Source organism: Crocuta crocuta, unplaced genomic scaffold (assembly GCF_008692635.1).
Source record: "Crocuta crocuta isolate KB4526 unplaced genomic scaffold, BGI_CrCroc_1.0 scaffold587, whole genome shotgun sequence".
NCBI classification, from domain to species: Eukaryota; Metazoa; Chordata; class Mammalia; order Carnivora; family Hyaenidae; genus Crocuta; species Crocuta crocuta.
In genome coordinates this window covers 1,310,478-1,327,731 of record NW_027532403.1, presented here as the reverse complement: position 1 = coordinate 1,327,731, position 17,254 = coordinate 1,310,478, and the positions used below count along the sequence as shown (strand labels likewise).

Sequence of the window (17,254 nt, the reverse complement as noted above, 5' to 3'; positions counted from 1 at the left end):
AAATGCCTGGATATTTGACCACATAAAAATGAACACTTTCTGCATAGGGTGAGGAGTGAAGGGGTTACATAAAATAAAATACAAACAGTGATTTGGTAAATATCTTTGTGATTCATATCTCAGAAAAAAAGACTAGCATTATTAATACATAAAGATCTATAGGAAATCAATAAGAAAAAGAATAAACCCCAATAGAAAAGCAGATAAAGGATATGCACATACAGTTTACAAAATGAGAAATACAAACAGCTCTTTACTTAAGTAAAGACATTCACCCTTACTAACAAGATGAGTACACACATTAAACTACACACTAAGGCACAATTTCACCTTCCAAACTGGCAAAGATCCAGAAGTTTGACATCACACTGTGTTACCAAGGATGTGAGGAAACAGGCATTCTCATACATGGCTAGCATGAGTATAAATTGGTATGATTGTTATGGGAAGCAAGCAATACAATTTCAAACAAAACCACCAGTGCTCACACCTCCCCACCCAGCAATTGCCATTCGAGCTATTTACCCTCCAGGCACACTCTCCCACTTGCACAATCCCACAACTACAAGAATATTAGTAGCCGCATTGTTGGTAGCAAAATCTTAGAAATTACCTAAATATCCATCAGCAGAGGACAGGTTAAATAAACTAGGTAACACCCATGTAATGGACTACTATGCCAGAGAGGCTCTCCAGGGGCTGGGAGGGAAAGCCCTCCAGAAAACACTAAGAAAAAAAGGAAACAATGAAACAATGAATAACATGCCATCATGGTGGGGGTGGGGCGGCGGGGCTGGTGTTTCTACGTGGATATAAAATCTGTGTAGGGAAAACAGTTGGCTGAGGGTACGACTGTAGGAAGAGACTTGGTGACAGAATTTTGTAGGTTTACTCCACTGGCCTAATTATCTTATAATGAACATCAACTCCATTTTAAATAAAGAAAATAAGCAATGTTAATTTTATAAGAAACTCAATCAAATGCCCGTGACTACTCAAAGGCATTTTGGAGAAGAAAGTGAAAACAAATAAAACCACCTGGTTCTTGAGGCCCCTCTCCCCCATCCTCAGAGTCCCCACCCTCTCCCTAGGAAAACAAGGTTGTGTTAAACCCTCAAAGCCTCCCAGCTCAGTTGTTAAGGTAATTGTGTTTACTCTTTCCCAAACAAAGTAATTTGAATCAGAAAAGTAAATGTGCTGGGTCTTCAAGCTCTTTGATGTCACCTTCCTCCTTACTCTCGAGTGTGGACACCGCCCACAGCACTAGGCCCAGAGCAGGACCCACAAATTCTATAAGCATTGCCATAGCTACAGCATTTTGCTTGTGATAATGATGTAAAACAAATAAAACAGAAAGAAAATCAAATTTGAAATAAAATATTAGGCCCTGAAAAACATAAGCCGGGGTTTTTTTTTCCCCCTGCCCTTTGAACACTCGTGGGGATTCTGAAACTTTGGCATATTTTTAAATCTCAGAACAATTTTTAGTGTCGCCGAGTCCCAGAGACAAGACTATTTTCTTTCCTGAAAATAACATCTGATCAAGGCAAATGGTATGTTTGAAACATTAAGAGCCAGCAGCAGTACCTCCTGAGCATATCAGTTGCTTTCCCTCCAAATGACCCTTGTTAAACATCACGCCAGCTCTAAATGTGATTTTAGGATTTTAGGTTTCTAAGGCTCTGAAGCTGGTGGCTGTTTAGTCATGCAGGCTGGATCTATGCAGGCAAAGGACAGAGGCGTCCGTGCTGTATTAGATGAGCTATCCGAGTCATCCAAACAAAATCCTCTAGCCTATGAGACACCTACCCTGTCCTCCACCTCAAACCACCCGCCATCAGTCCGCTGTGCTCACTTTGTGGGGTCCTGCGTCTACTCGCCTGGAGTTCCAGTTTCTTTTAGCTGTTTCCCCCTTTTTAACACTCCTTCCCTGCCTCTTCCTTATAAAAACAAATTTGAAGTTGGAAGGTATTTAAAAAGAAAAAAAATAGAAGAAGATCCAAAAGAAACCTGCTAGAATATCGTTCGCTCATTTAACACCCTAAGGTTAAGCTTCTCTAATGGCATCTAAATCCTTGGGGTTTGTTTGTTTGTTTTTTTCATTATTTTATGTACTTGCAATAAAAACATTCTTTAGACTTTAGAAATTCTAAGTGAAACAAGAACAAAAGAGTGTTCCTTCTTTTCAGCTCTCCACCCAAACGTTACCATTGTAAATCAAGGTAAGCAAGTAAATTAACTGCTGGCATTTAAATGTTTGCTGTCCCAAATATTTATTCCTTTCCACTCCCCCAAATTTGCTTTATACAAAACAATGCTTGTAAAAACAATAAATATTCATTCTTTATCTACTAAAATTTTTAGATCAAAGTACTGTGTGGCCCAAATCCTCAATAGCGAAAAGTAACATTGTTTGTTCAGCAGGAAGCCTTCAACTTCCCAATAGCAACCTGACCAAGTGTGGTTCCCATTTATCTGTAAGTCCTGCAGTGCTAGGTATAGACATAATAATACGATTAGAACTCCGTATTTGCAAATACACCTTGCAAATAGAATTTCACTTCCCCTTTAAATGCACCACGGGCTGGCAGGCCTGCCCACTGTTGCCCACACCACACTGAGCTGTCTTTCTGTGTTTGCACGTTTGCTTCCCACTGCTAGAAAGTCAACTCCAGGGAGGAAGCAAGTCTCTGCTCCCTCTGTAGCCTCAGAGCAGGTTATGCGTTCTGGGAGGTGGAGGGGGAGTCCTTCACAGGAGAGGTGACACCACCTGAGTCCTGAAGGACATTCTAGCACAGGGCAAGTGGGAAGACTAGAATGGCACTGCAGGTGGAGGAAACCACACAACCAAACACCTGGGAAACTGCGTAATTCCAGGCTGCGTAATTCGAAATTCGTAATGCCTGCTGCCTACTGTATAAACCTGGGCCTTAGGGCAGAAGACTATGGGGGGGTGGGAATGAGGGGGAATGAAAGCCTTAGGGAGAGTCGAAGGTGTGGAGCACAGCGACTTTTTAGTCCCCTGCTGTAACAGGAGGTGTTCATTGAACATGTTTTTCTCTTGAAAATCCTTATCTTTATTTGTGTTTGTTGNGGGGGGGGGGGGGAGATATTTTCATTGTTACAGAAAATCCAAGTGGTAAAAAGGTGCATAGAATAAAAAGCACATGCTCCAGCCCCCTTCTGTAGAGGTAACACTGTAGTGTTTTATCAGAGACCTGGACTTTTCACTTCAGTGTTTTAAGCAAAAAAAAGTATCATGATCAGTTTCTATACCAAACAATCACTTTGGGTATAAAGTAGTAGATGGGGTAGCTGAAGGCTGGGAGACTCCCCAAGAGACTGGGCAGTTCTTTCAGACAGGATGAGAGCCAGTGGCAGGGGGGCAGCACCAAGGGGTGGAGAGGAGGGCACTCAGTTTCTCATCAATTGCAAGGATGACTAAGAGGGAGGAGTCAAGGATAACACCTTGATTTTGGCTTAAATTAATGAGTTTGGAAATACAGAAGAAACATGGGCTTGTGGGAGGAAAGTAGGAGTGTAATTTGGGACATGTTGGGTTGATGTGGCCGTGGGACATCCAGGGATGTCCAGGATGTCCTGGATCTGGGGCTGAGGTGAGAGATTTGGAGTAAATTTCATGTGATGGTGAGATCATCAGGAAGAACCAGAGGAAGCCCTATATTTAAGAAATGAGCAGTGGGGGCACCTGGGTGGCGCTGTCCATTAAGTGTCCACTGTCGGCTCAGGTCATGATCTCACAGTTCATGAGTTCGAGCCCCGTATCAGGCTCACTGCTGTCAGCGCAGAGCCGCTTTGGATCCTCTATCTCCCCCTCTCTCTGCCCCTCCCCTGCTTTCTGTCTCTCAAAAATAAATAAACATTAAAAACTTTTAAAAACTTTTAAAAAAGAAACAAATAGGCATGGGGACCTTATAAAGAGATGGAGAAGGAGGAGACCTAGAAGGAGGGAAAGTAGAGTAGTGTCAGCTGTCTGTAAGGCAGAACAAATCTTCAAGAAGGATCAGCAGTGTTAAATGCTGTGGAGGGAACAAGTAATTTGACTCAAGTGAAAACAAGCTTTGTTCTTAGTGGTCATCAGGGAGCTTAACTGGAAAGGGTTCAGCACATCATTTATATATATCATTAGAAAAGGACAGGAAGGAAATATAACACAATGTCAACAGTAATTATTTCTGGGTGTTGAGATTATGGGTGATTGTTACTTCCTTCTGTTCCTGGAAAAGAGATGAGGGGTCAAGGGAGGAAGAAGGTACAATATTCCAAAAGGAAACATTTAAAAATTATATGAATGAGTGGCATCTTGGGTGGCTCAGCTGGGTAAGCATCCAACTCTTGGTTTCGGCTCAGGTCATGATCTCACAGTTTGTGAGTTTGAGTCCCGCATCAGGCTCTTCACTGACAACATGGAGCCTGCTTTGGATTCTCTCTCTCCTCTCTCTCTCTGCCCCTCTCCCACTCATGCGTTGCTCTCTCTCTCAAAGTAAATAGACTTTAAAAAGTTTAAAAATTATATCAATAAAACAAATTTATTTAATATGTTCAAGTGTTTACAGTCATAACAGGAGATGCTGACTTTACAGGGAATATGGCATAGAATAACATTACTGGAACATATTACTGCTTGCTGTTTTGTGCAGGTGCCACAGAAAGCATAATGGGAAATTCTGGTTCCCCCAGAAACCTCACAAAGCTAGCTCAGGGACCCATAGCAGCACATCCCCTGAACCTCAGCCATGTATGTTCATGACTTTTATCAAATCCTTTTGCCACTATCCTGTTATTTAATAAACATTGTATTTAAACCAACTCTCTTTTTAAATTTATATGGATCCATTTAGGGGCATGTGGGTGGCTTAAGGTGAGTTAAGCAAGCGTCTGACTTTGTCTCAGGTCACGATCTCACGGCTCATGAGTTCATGCCCTACGTTGGGCTCTGCACTCACAGTGCAAAGCCTGCTTCAGATTCGCGGTCTCTCTCTTCTTCTCTGCCCCTCCCTGATGTGCGTGCACTCATTCTCTCTCTTTCAAAAATAAACATTTTTAAAAAACTAGATCCATTTATATCATAATAGTAAATGGAAAATCATTATCACAGTAAATGGAAGGTAACTGAAAAATAAGTATAATGAAAACAGAACCACTGCCAGTAAGTCTAGCAAGATGATTTCAATAACCCACAGTTTCTAGCCTGATGCCTGAACTAGCCCTTTGGTCAAAAGGAAGCTCTGCAGGCACTAGGAGTACCTAAAGCCTGGCCAGTACTGTTTTAGTTTGGATGTCTCCAGAAGCAAACCCTGTAAAAAGAATTCAGTTGCAGGTTCACTTCAAAAGGTGAAGGAAACATTAAAATACAAATCAGGGAGTTGGGAAGTGAGATAGAAAAGGGAAGGAAGCCAATACATGTTGTTATCAAGCTAGCAGTCACTCTGGGCAGGGACATTAACTCCCCAGCAATCCTGGGATACTTTGTGGGCATTGAAGAAGGCCCCAGAGAACCTCACACAAAGAATGTACTAATGCTATGATTGCAAGTCTGGTGGGAGTGCACAGACTTGATAAAGGTAAAGAGATATGGGTGGGGCCCAATAGAGGCCACTAGATACTAAACTGAGATTGAAAGACAATAGAAAAGGAAATAGCTTTCTCATTATCTGAGTCAAAGGAATTTATTCTGAGTCTATCAATCACTCAAAAGTCCTCTCCCATACAACCAACCTAGGGCTCCAGCACCCTGGGAAATTTTTGGATATACTGTAAGGCCTGAAGCAGCCCAGGAGCGGTAAGGTCTAGCCCAACAACTGTCCTGAGGGGCCTGGCTGAACCTCACCCAAACCACGCCACTGAAAAACAGACCTTTTAAAATATTTTAAAATTTAAATTTACTATCCTCCCTGTCAATTCAAAATAGCCTCATTATATCTACTTGCCCAGTAGAGTTGTCAAAGATTCTTCTCCAGGCACCTGGGTGGCTCAGGCGGTTAAACGTCCCACTCTTGATTTTGTCTCAGGTCATGATCTCACAATTTGTGAGATGGAGCTCCCCATCAGGTTCTGCACTGACTGGAACCTGCTTGGGATTCTCTTTCTCTCTCTCTCTCTCTGTCTCTCTCTGTCTCTGCCCCTCCCCCACTCATATGCACGTGTGTGTGTGTGTGTTGCCCTCTCTCTCTCTCAAAATAAATAAATAAACATTTAAGAAAACAAAGAACGGCTTTAAGAAAAAAATTTTTTTCTCTAGGGAAGCAAGCCATTATAATGAAATTGACCACATAGACAAACGAGAATATGAATGGTAATTTAAAAAGAGGAATTTGACCCTTATAAAATAACCATCAGATTCTTTCAAGTAATAGCTTCCCTGATTCACTTAAAATACAGTTTATTGGGGTGCCTGCATGGCTTAGTCAGTTAAGTGTCTGACTCAGGTCATAATATCACAATTGGTGAGTTCAAGCCCTGCATCTGGCTTTGCTCTGACAGCACAGAGCCTGCTTGTGATTCTCTCTCTCCCCCTCTGTTTCTGCCTCTCCCCTGCTAACTCTGCTTATCTCTCTCTCTCAAAAAAATAAACTAAATAACTAATAATTTTAAAAATAAAAAATAAAAATAAATAATAAAACATGGCTCATTTACAAATATCAAACTATCCGCCCATCCACAGCTTACAACTATTATAATGGATCAAGTATACAGGTACCATGGCCTACCAAGCTGCGTTGTAGATATTTTTAAAGATATTCTTTCATTCAAGAAATATTTATTGGACTCTTTCTATATACGAGAAACTGCTGTAGGTGCCTTGAGATACAGCAGTGAAAGAAACACAAAAATCCCTTCCTTTCAGGGAACCACATTCTGGTGGGGAAGATAGCCAAGCAGGATGTCAGCTGGCAGTAAGTGCTACAAATAACACAGGAAAGGAGGACAGGGACTACCAGTGTCTGTGGGGGGGAGGGGTGGTGGTGGGGATATCATTTTAAGTAGGTTGATCAGAAAAGACCTTATTGACAGGGATATTTGAAAAGACCCAGAGAAGGTGAGAGAGTAAGCCACGCAAAGATCCAGCGAAAGATTATTGGAGAGTAGCAATAGCCTATCTAAAGACCCTGGGGCAGAAGCATGCCTGAGATCTGAGAAACAGCAAGGAAAGTGGTGGGGCTGGCGCAGAGCAAGCCAGGGAAAGAATAGGAAGAGTGAGAATAACAATTCTGCATGTGTAGTCTCTGTACTGACTTGTAATATGTAAGTCAGTAAGTTTCTCCTTCTCTCTTTTCCCTCTGATGAGGCACCAATGATCTGGAAGATTGGAGAAAGGAGATAGGAGAAGAAAAAGGGAAGAAAGCAATATTTCTGAATTATCTCCAACCTGATGATGGAGTTGGTTCCATTTAAATCCAGTTATCAACGTAACAAACACAAAGTCACATTCATCGGTGTTCTCAGTGAGAACATAATTATTGACTCATGTACAATGTGAATTGAGTTACCAAAATGAAAAGAAAAGAGAAGGTGCCCCCTCTTTCCTTTTAAATGAAATCTTGGGTCATGTTGATCTGAATACAGCCCTGAGTTTTTAACTGTATAAATTAGTTGTAATGTCTGCAGTATCATTTTTATTTGATTGTAAATTCCTCTTTCATCTTACTAAGACCAGAAGAAACTATGAGAAAATAGGATATCACTTACCCTTCCTGCAGAACCAGAAGTGAGGGCGGTTTTATTCAAAGGATCATAGTCTTAGGCTAGAAATATAATTATTGTTGTTTTATTTCTTTTTCTTCTCCCTTTTCCCCCTTCGGTAAAAAAGGAACAGAAAAGAGACAGAACGGCTGAAATAGAGTTATTTCCATGAAATGTTTCTTCCATAGTTCTGGGCACCCTAAGATAACAGTCTTGTATTCAAATGTGAGAGGCAGAAAATATAATTTACTTGAAGCATTATGTGAAACAGAATAGGTTTTTTTAATCGACCATAGTAAGTGGAATACTCACAGCACCTAATGTACAATGCCATTTGATTTTCAACTTTTTTTTCACTTTTAGTAATCAAAAAACAGATACAGTGACAATGATTATCATTTAAAAATCATTTTTGCTGTTACTATTGTTGGATGTATGACTATAATTAATCATAGAGCATTGGCTTTTGCCTGGAAAACAAGCAAATAAATAAATACCACCTTGGTTTACAAGCTTAGGGGGGAGACAAAAGAAAATATTTAGTCATTAAGTAAACTTCCTCTCTTGCTCCTTTTTCTCAGATTATAATTTAACTTTTATTACTGTTCTCTGTCCAGCCGGCCTTCTCATAGAAATGAATCTTTTTTATTATCTTACTTTACAGCTTACTTATTATTTCTTACCTACATAGCCACTATGCAAAGGTGTTTCTTACCTAGGTGAGTCTTTCTAGTGACCAAATCACCACCTTGGGCACCAAATCATCTTCCCTATCAGTTCTTAATTCCCTTCATTTTCAGGGGTCAAACTATGAAATTCTCATAGCTCCCCAGTGGAAACAGTTTACGAAGTGATTTCACACCCCGTGTGCTGCAGGGTCCATGAAAAAAGGGGGACAGATGAAAGGCATCAAGGAGCCACACAGCAGCTTGGGAGTGTTTTGCGGTCCATACTTGGGAGTAAATTCGGAGTGTTGTTTTCACATTATTGTTTTTATTTCCCTCACAGCATGCAATGTCTTTCTGGACTACCAGGATAGCAATCCAAGAAGTTCTGACACGTAGCTAAGAAATCGTCTGACCTGAGCCCTCCTGCAATCTATTCTACAGTCCTCTTTTGGACAGTTCTGACCCGCTTACCGATCAGATTATTGTGGCAACCCATATTTAGGTTGATCAAATTTTCCCCTTCCTGAAAGTCCAAGTTTATCTTCACGGTAGAGACAGAGAGGCAGAGAAAAGACAAGAACGTCAACTATTTCACAATAAGGGGAAAAAACATCAGGCTACATCCCGTCTGTATTTTTTAACACTTCCCATAAGAGAAATCCAGGAAATTCTTTTTTTTTTTCACATTGAGTACAATTTTGTGCTACAGCCAGAAGACCCTCCCGTTTGCTGTGTTCAAAGGTATGTATGCAGTGGACTAGATCAGACAGAGCCCAGTGGAATGCTGAGCTCACGAGGCATGCACTGGGGGCACGCACAAATCCACTATGTTGTTCTCCTGTGTTTCTATAGCCACTAAAGATCCTCATGTTCCCAACACTCTGGGATGCAGCTGTCTCTGGAAATCACCCCATCACTTCCTTCTCAGTTTACCCCCTAAAGCTCCTCCCCACAAAGCATCCCTGTCTGGAGCAACCAAGACCTCTTATGAGGTTTGTTGGGACCACAGACATCATTTCATCAGTTACACAGAAAAACAATTTGCAGTATTTCACTGAATTGACTTGGTTGGTGTTCCAATTCAGCATTTCAATAGCTAACCTGACACTATGAGTTCCATTTCTGCCTTTCCTATATAAAGTACATTATTGGCATATTTTCTGGAAAGGCGTATTTTAATCTGACAGGTTTTTCAGACGGAGAAATTAAATCAGAGAAACATTAAGGGGAATATCCAAAGCAGCCAGTAAGAAAAGAACAATCTAACAGCACATGATATTTCACCAAAAACGTAGCTTAAAAAGTTACTTCAAAATAAGTTCATTCTTGGGGGCACGTGGGTGGTTTAGTCGACTAACTGTTCCACTTGATTTTGGCTCAGGTCGTTATCTCACAGTTTTAGTGAGTTCAAGCCCCGCATCAAACTCTGTACTGACAGCGTAGAGCCTGCTTGAGATTCTGTCTCTCTCCTCTCTCTGCCCTTCCCTCCCACATGTGTACTAACTCTCTCTTAAAATAAACTTTAAAAATAAATACTTAAAAATCCCAAAAAACAAAATAAGTTCATTCTCTAGGGGAATTTCAAGAGTAACTGAAGTATTCTGTATTTTTATGGGAGTGATTGTTTCACAGGTGTATGTATTTATCAAAACTTGTAATAGAGATGTTTCTACACAGCACTTGCAAATTGCATTCAGTACAGTGCTCTTTTCGTGAATGGAAGTGATACTTCTTCTGTAACGCATGTAGTGAAATGATTTTAAAAATCCTTCAGTTAATTGTACACTTAGGAACTGTACACTTCACTGTTTAAATTTTGCCTTAAAAGTAAAAAAGAAAAAAAGCCTTCTTTAAAAAATTGCTGTAAATGGTCAGAGTCCCTCTGTAGTAGCTTCTGCATGCCCACAATTTCGGTTTTTGTCCTGGAATCGCATCTGTTATGATGCAGTGGCTCCAGCACTGCCACTGAGGCCTCCTCCCCTTCTTTCCCTTGGTGATTTATTGCTTTGGGTTGTTGCTGTTCTTGTTGTCAAAGTTCCCTAGCATCCGCTCTTTTATTTTTAAATCTTTTTTTTTATCATATTACATTTTAACTTTTAAAATCTTCTTCCTTTCATCTTGATTCATTGCATATAAATGTTTTTAAAAGCACAAAGATGAAACTAAAAACCACCCAGTTCTCCACTCTTCAGAGAAAACTACTGTCAGTATTTTAGAGTCTGTCCTCCTACATAGATTGAATAGATAGCGGCCAAGTTTGTGGCGGGAGACGTTCTAAGTACAGGATATACTGTAGTAGACAAGGCAGTGCCCTTCCCTCATAGAGCTTACGTGCCAATCAATGCTAAGGAGGAGGGGACTTTTTTCTTTTTTAATAAGGCAGGATTGTACTTGTTCTGTCATAATCTGCTTTCTCTACTTAACATAATACTAATATCTTTTCTTCAGGTGAATAAAAATATGGCACCATTTTCGCATCTGCGTAGCCTCTACTGTATGGCTTTTTAGGATGTATTTAACAAATCCCCTAGTTCAAACAACCAGACCTTTTGCCTCAGTGAGTATCTCGATGACAGTATTTTAAATATATTTTTAGTGATCTTCTTGCTGGCAAAATAATTTCATTTTACTTTCTTTATTGCATCAGGGTTTAAATGTCTGAAATGGGTGAAATGATTTTGCAACTATAAAGCATCTGTCTAAGCCTAAGACTAATGCCTTATTAAAGTATTTTGGTTGAAAACTCCAGGCAGAAGACAGAGATTTACTACCTGGCCCATGTGTAACCAAAAAGCAGTTGAGGAAGCATAGCTGCAAATGAAATCTGGGGCGGGAGTGGGAGCTCTCCATGTTACCTGTTTTCCTGCAAAACCTATGATCCTCGATGACCCGTAGGTAACTTCAAGTGTAGCAGTTTGGCCAGGGAGAGGAAAGTCATTCAAGAAAAAGCACTACAGGAAATCTCCAATTTCTATACTTTCTAAAGTACACTAGTGAATCCACTATTTAGAATGTGAAAACAAACTCAAAGAAATAATTCAACAGCACACATGAACCACAACTGTTTACTGAGCCCCTATTAAGTACAAAACACTATTATAACGCACTTAAAGTGAGGATTATAATCTCAAGCTGGTTCAGACTTATTTCACTCTCCAATAAAATTGAAAATCTATATTTGCCATGAAAAGTAGTGTATAACAACATATTGTAATGATATTACTTGATATGGTATATAATACTCTTTGAGACATTTTTCATCATCTACTGTTTTAAGGGAATTGTGCAAGGTATTATTGTAGCGAGGGGGTTGCCAAGATAAAACAGACACACTTTCCATTAAAGTGTTTACTGAATACAGCTACACTGGCTAATACAGTGGCCACTAGCCATGTGTGTTGCTGAGCCCTCAAAATGTGGTTGGTCTGAGCTAAGAGTGCTGTAAGCAAACACCACACCAAATTTCAAAAAAGTTAACATAAAAACCCTTCATTAATAAGTATTTAAAATGATTGCATGTCAAAATGGTAATATTTTGGATATTTGGGTTAAATAAAATATATTATTAAAATTAATTTGGGACACTTGGTTGGCTCAGTTGGTTGAGTATCTAACTCTTGATTTCAGCTCAGGTCATGATTCCAGGGTCAGAGGATTGGCTCATGTCAGGGTCCATGTTAAGTGTGGGGTCTGTTTAAGATTCTCTCTCTGTCTGTGTCTGTTTCTCCCCCTCTGCCCCTCCTCTCCTTAAGCGTGCATGCCACACAGACAAATTTTCTCTCTCTCTCTCTCTTAAATAAAATTTAAAAATTGAGAAGGGGGGTGCCTGGGTGGCTCAGTCAGTTGAGCATCTGACTTCGGCTCAGGTCATGATCTCACGGTTCGTGGGTTTGAGTCCGATGTCAGGTTCTGCTGACAGCTCAGAGCCTGGAGCCTACTTCAGATTCTGTGTCTCCCTCTCTTTCTGCCCCTCCTCTGCTTGCAGTCTGCCTGTCTGTCTGTCTCTCTCTCTCAGAATTAAACATTTAAAAAAAGAACAGAAATTTCTTTATAAAATAAATTTTAAAAATGTAATTTAACTTAATCTTTTTCTTTCTAGCTTCTTAAAATTACATACGGGACTTGCACTATATTTCTGTTGGCAGTGCTAATTTAAACAATTATAACTACCACCTACTCAGTGTTTATACTATGCACCAGGTAGTTTTATATCAAATATATATAATCTTCCATAAAGGAAGCATTACAGATAAGGGTTCAAAAGCTGTATAAATTCATTATGCAACACAACACGTTTCTAGTATATTTTCTGCGTATTGAGAGCTGTTGTAGGCAGTGGGAATATCAGAAAACAAAGCTCCTACTCATGGAACTTACATTCTGGTGGCATAAGAAGGTAAAAGATAAATAAATATAAAAAAAAAATGTCAGGAAGTGACAGATGAAGAAAGATGAAGCCTGTAAAAGAATAGAGAGTGCCCAGAATTGGGGTGAAGTGGCGGTGAGGGGTTGTCATCTGAGCGGAAACATGAAGAATGAATCCTGCGACTCAGTCCTACCTGGCCAAGAGTCCCTGCACAGAGTCCACAACAAATAAAAGACAGGTATGCACCTGCGCGCACGTGCGCTTTACACACTGGAGGGAGAGACAGGTGCTGGCGAGCAGTGAACAAGGAATAGAAGAGGAAGCCAGGAGTGAGTTCATGGCAACTTGGAAGCCTCCCCCGCATGCTAGGAACTGTTGTTCAAGGATGACTTTGACTGCTCTGTGACGCATGGACTGTTGGAGGGCATGCATGGAACCCAGCGAGAGTGGAAGCCAGAAACCAGCGGGAGGCTACTCAAGTAGTGCAAGAGAGATTGTACAAGGTCTGTTTGCCTCAGCCGCTGGAGATTTGCTGTTCCGGCAATACAAAGTAAAATAATCTAAAAATTATTCAGAGAATTTGAACAGCAAAGGTCAAATATCTGGATAACTCAAGCTTCAAAATACATTTGGGATTCTGTGCAGTTATCTAAACTGGCGGTCAAAAGTCATTGTCTAACTTCATAGCATAGTAATTTATCTCTGTCCCTTGCTTTCTGCCAATGTATCCTAAGGGAAATGGACTTGAGGTCTGTAATCGGCAGAGTGGGATTGTAGGACTTTTAAGTCAAATTCAGATCAGGCAAATGAGCTTTATTTTTGCCAGAGAAAAGTGTTCAGTTGAGCCAGATGACAATTCTGTAGCCTAAAGTATTTGCATTGGCTCAGCCTACCTTCTGAATTACTCCAATGATTGCTAATTCTCAGTGTAAGCATAGCTGCACACCCAAGACAAAGTTAAAAAACTAGAAGCTTGTTCTGGATAAATGTATATATTAGCCAGGATAACTCCACTCAGTGGGGCTGTTTTTATGGACAGAAGTACTTAAAAAAAAAAAAAAGCATCCTCAAGGTCAAATGTTTGGGTTTTTAAAAAAAAATTTGTTAATGTTTATTTATTCTTGAGAGAGAGAGAGAGAGAGGAGAGAGAGAGAAAGAATGAGCAGGGGAAGGGCAGAGAGAGAGGGAGACAGAGAATCAGAAGCAGGCTCCAAGCAGTCAGCACAGAGCTTGACACAGTGCTTGCAGTCACAAACCATGAGATCACGACCTGAGCTGAAGTCAGACACTTAACCCACTGAGATACCCAACTGAGTACCCACTGAGACAACCCAAGATCAAATTTTATACAGGCCAAGACCATTCTCCTCTGAGAGGTAAATGAAGGTTTTAAGTAGGTACTCCATTTCAAGTGGAAACAAATACCAATCAATCATAAGGACCCCTAAAAGTCATATCATGATGAAAAGGAGGCACCATTCTGACCATCCAGGTTGGTTTATTTACTTTGATGGAACTCACTAGAAAATTGTTCAACATGCTTCACTGTGCCTGTGTAGATGTGTTTTCTGGGCATTGGATGGAGTTCCTGTCAGGCACCTTCCTGAGGCACTAAAATGTATAGATTACACACATCAAAGACAGACTGCAACCACGTAGCTGAAATTTACACAAATCTGTGCTGTGAGTAACTGGATAAACAATGAGACTAATGACCTTGTTCTGCATTAATCTCCATATGGCTCTGTTGGTACTGCCCTTGCCTTTAGGCAAGAAGGTTGTGGCTTTGGCTTCTCGCCTCAGACCAGGGATTAGACTCTGGCTCAATGCTGACAGAGCCCAGGGCCCTACTCCTACAGCCCAGGAGGCCTAAAAAGACTACAGAGGCCATCCATTTTAAGAGGTGCATTTACCTCGATTCAGGAAACACCTCATTACCATATCCACGGAGGAAACAGATTTATAAAAATAAGAAAATCCTTTGACCGTGACTCCCCATTCAGAGAGTTTATTTTCTCCAACAGAGGGACCAGGTTTTCCTCGAGTATTCTCAGGACCTCCCCATTGCCCCCCAAAACAAGACAAAACCCTCAGTGCCTTGGTCCATGTTCTTTTTCCAGCCAAAAATAAATTTCAAAATGGCTGCATCTACAGAGAAGGGTGAAAGGAAGAACATAAGTGCTGCCTTTCTCTGCCCTTTCCCTCATTGCTATAGAGTCCCTTTAACATCTTTTGCAAAATCTGAGTGTCTCTACTAGCAGGGGGCAGCCAAAAGAGACAGCATTTCAGGAGGACTAGTACCTGGGCAGCCTCGGGCCACAGTAGAAGGAGCCTAGAACCAGAACACTGGACCCCACCCCTGACTCCTGCTTTCATCACTCTGTACACAGGTCTCACCGAAAAGCTTGTATGGGAGGTGGAGCCCAGGAAAGGACTCCATTGGAGGGGCTATCTTCAGTTAGGAAGGATCACGCATGAAGCACACTCAGCCAAATGCCCTCAGTGCTACACACCCAACTCCAGCCATAACCTTTATTGCCTTGTAAACTTGAGATGCCTCAGTCCGAGCTATGTAATCACATTCTATGCTGAAACATAAATTCTGATGGGATTTACTCAGTCCCAAGAAACACCTCTTACATACCTTTCTAGTCACTCCCCACTGCATTCTTAATGCTGTTGTTTTGAGTGGTTTATCTATACATGCTACATGTTAACCCTTTCATAGGCCATCATGCTGCTAAGGTCTCAGTTATTATGAACTGTGTCAAATGCCTCACATTTGTCTACATCCATTTTTCTATTCATTAGGAACCCATCATAAGCAGAGTAAAGGCACACTCCCTCGCTCCCTGCAATGTTTTTTCTCTCACCACACTTCTAGGGGTAACAAACGCTAAGATGATTTTGGTGCCTTTGTGACACAACTGTTGCAGATGTGAAGATGATCACAGCAGGAGATGAGCAAGTGTGAAACGATCCCCATTTACTCCTATATTGGAGACTCCTAGTGCTTTAGACGTTTTTCTTGTGGCACTTACAGGTCCCCTGAAGAATCTTCTTTGCTTGACAGGCTAATACCACCTCACATTTGTACATACTTTCATGTGCATGATCTCAATGAATTCTTACAACAATCTTGTCAAGTAGGCCATTATTACACCCATTCTGCAGAAAGGAAACTGTGTCTGGGAGACCAGAAATGGCTTGCTTGAGGTCAGCACAGCATCACAGCTGAGGCAGAGCCCACCTCAGAACCAGGATTTCTGACCCCGCATTACACTATTTCAAAGCAGTCTCTTCATACTGGGTCGCTTCTAAAACAACAGAATACTGCTCAAGCAATGTATTCCAAAAGGGGCCTTGTGGTTTTTTTTTAAACTATAAAGACAAACTGTCTAGCTAGTCACCTGTAGGAAACGATTTCATAACTCTGTCAAGAGGAGGATTTCAAACCATAGACCCCAAATAGATAGTGCTTTGATAAAAAAAGAATATTAACACTGCTTTTGCAGGATCTAACTTCCGTGGGAAAAAAGCATGTAACGCACCATGTCGTGTGGAGAAAAGCAGCACAATGCAGGATGAACATGTACACAGGTGTTGTCAACGTCCTCTTCCCAAATGTGGCCACAGAAGAAAGTGTGAAGCCTACTGCAAGAAGACAATATTTATGGCTCAAGAAATTCGGCTTCCCATAACAGTAATTACGAACACGATCTTTTCCCTAATAAAAATTACTGCAAGAGAAAAATCTGGAGGAACTAAATGTTTCCCTGTGCCCCCTTTATTTTACTCCATGTGCTCAAGAATGGTTGCGGGAAAGAAAGGGAGAGAGGAGTAAAAAGGAGCAGAGGGAGAAGGGGAGGCATAGCGAGCCGGCCTCTGCTGAGGGTTGGTTTTGCTTTAGAAACTGGAATGTGTCCAGGCTTGATTTTTATTTTCAATTCTCATTTCAGATCCAGCTCCCCAAACTCTTTGATCTTTCTCCCTGTCTCCTTACCCGGAAGAGAACCCTTGGCCTTCTCAGCTGGGAGCTGGGAGCACACGTGGAAAGACTGGCTCGGATCCATATTCTTGNGTGCGCGCGAGACGGCCTCTCAGCTCAGCTGCCCCGCGCGCGTCCCCGGCCCGAGCGCGCGGAGGGGACCCGCTGTGGAGGGAGGGGCCGGAGGGGCGGGCCGCCGCGGCCGGAGGCCGGTCCCCACGCCAAGTTAAGGCGCCTGAGAAAAGTTTTCAGACGGAGGGGAATGGACTTTACGTCAAGCCCACTAGGCGAGCCGTCCTGTGGCCTCTGCACGTTTATCCCAGCTCGCGCGTCCATCCCACTCCGTACTGGGGATTCCCCCTCCAGACGCACGGCCGGCTCCTCTGCNCTCTTTCTGGCCCATTCCGCTCCTCCGAACCCGCCCCTCGTCCGTCCCCTGGTTCCTGTCCGCGATCACCCCAGCTGGACTCCTCTCGCTCTGGGCGGCCCCGGGGTGGGAGCCCTCGCTTCTCGGTCGGCAGAGGGCCG

The 17,254-nt window shown here is 41.8% G+C and overlaps 1 long non-coding RNA gene across 1 annotated transcript in view; it reads right to left on the bottom strand.

Annotated features, from left to right (window-relative positions):
* Positions 1-16,801, bottom strand: part of LOC144243406 (uncharacterized) — a 34,438-nt gene extending 17,637 nt beyond the window's left edge. The window contains exon 1 of the long non-coding RNA XR_013338645.1: positions 16,742-16,801. This is a non-coding gene — a long non-coding RNA (uncharacterized LOC144243406). The remainder of the gene's footprint in view (positions 1-16,741) is intronic.
* Between the last annotated feature and the right edge of the window lie 453 nt (positions 16,802-17,254).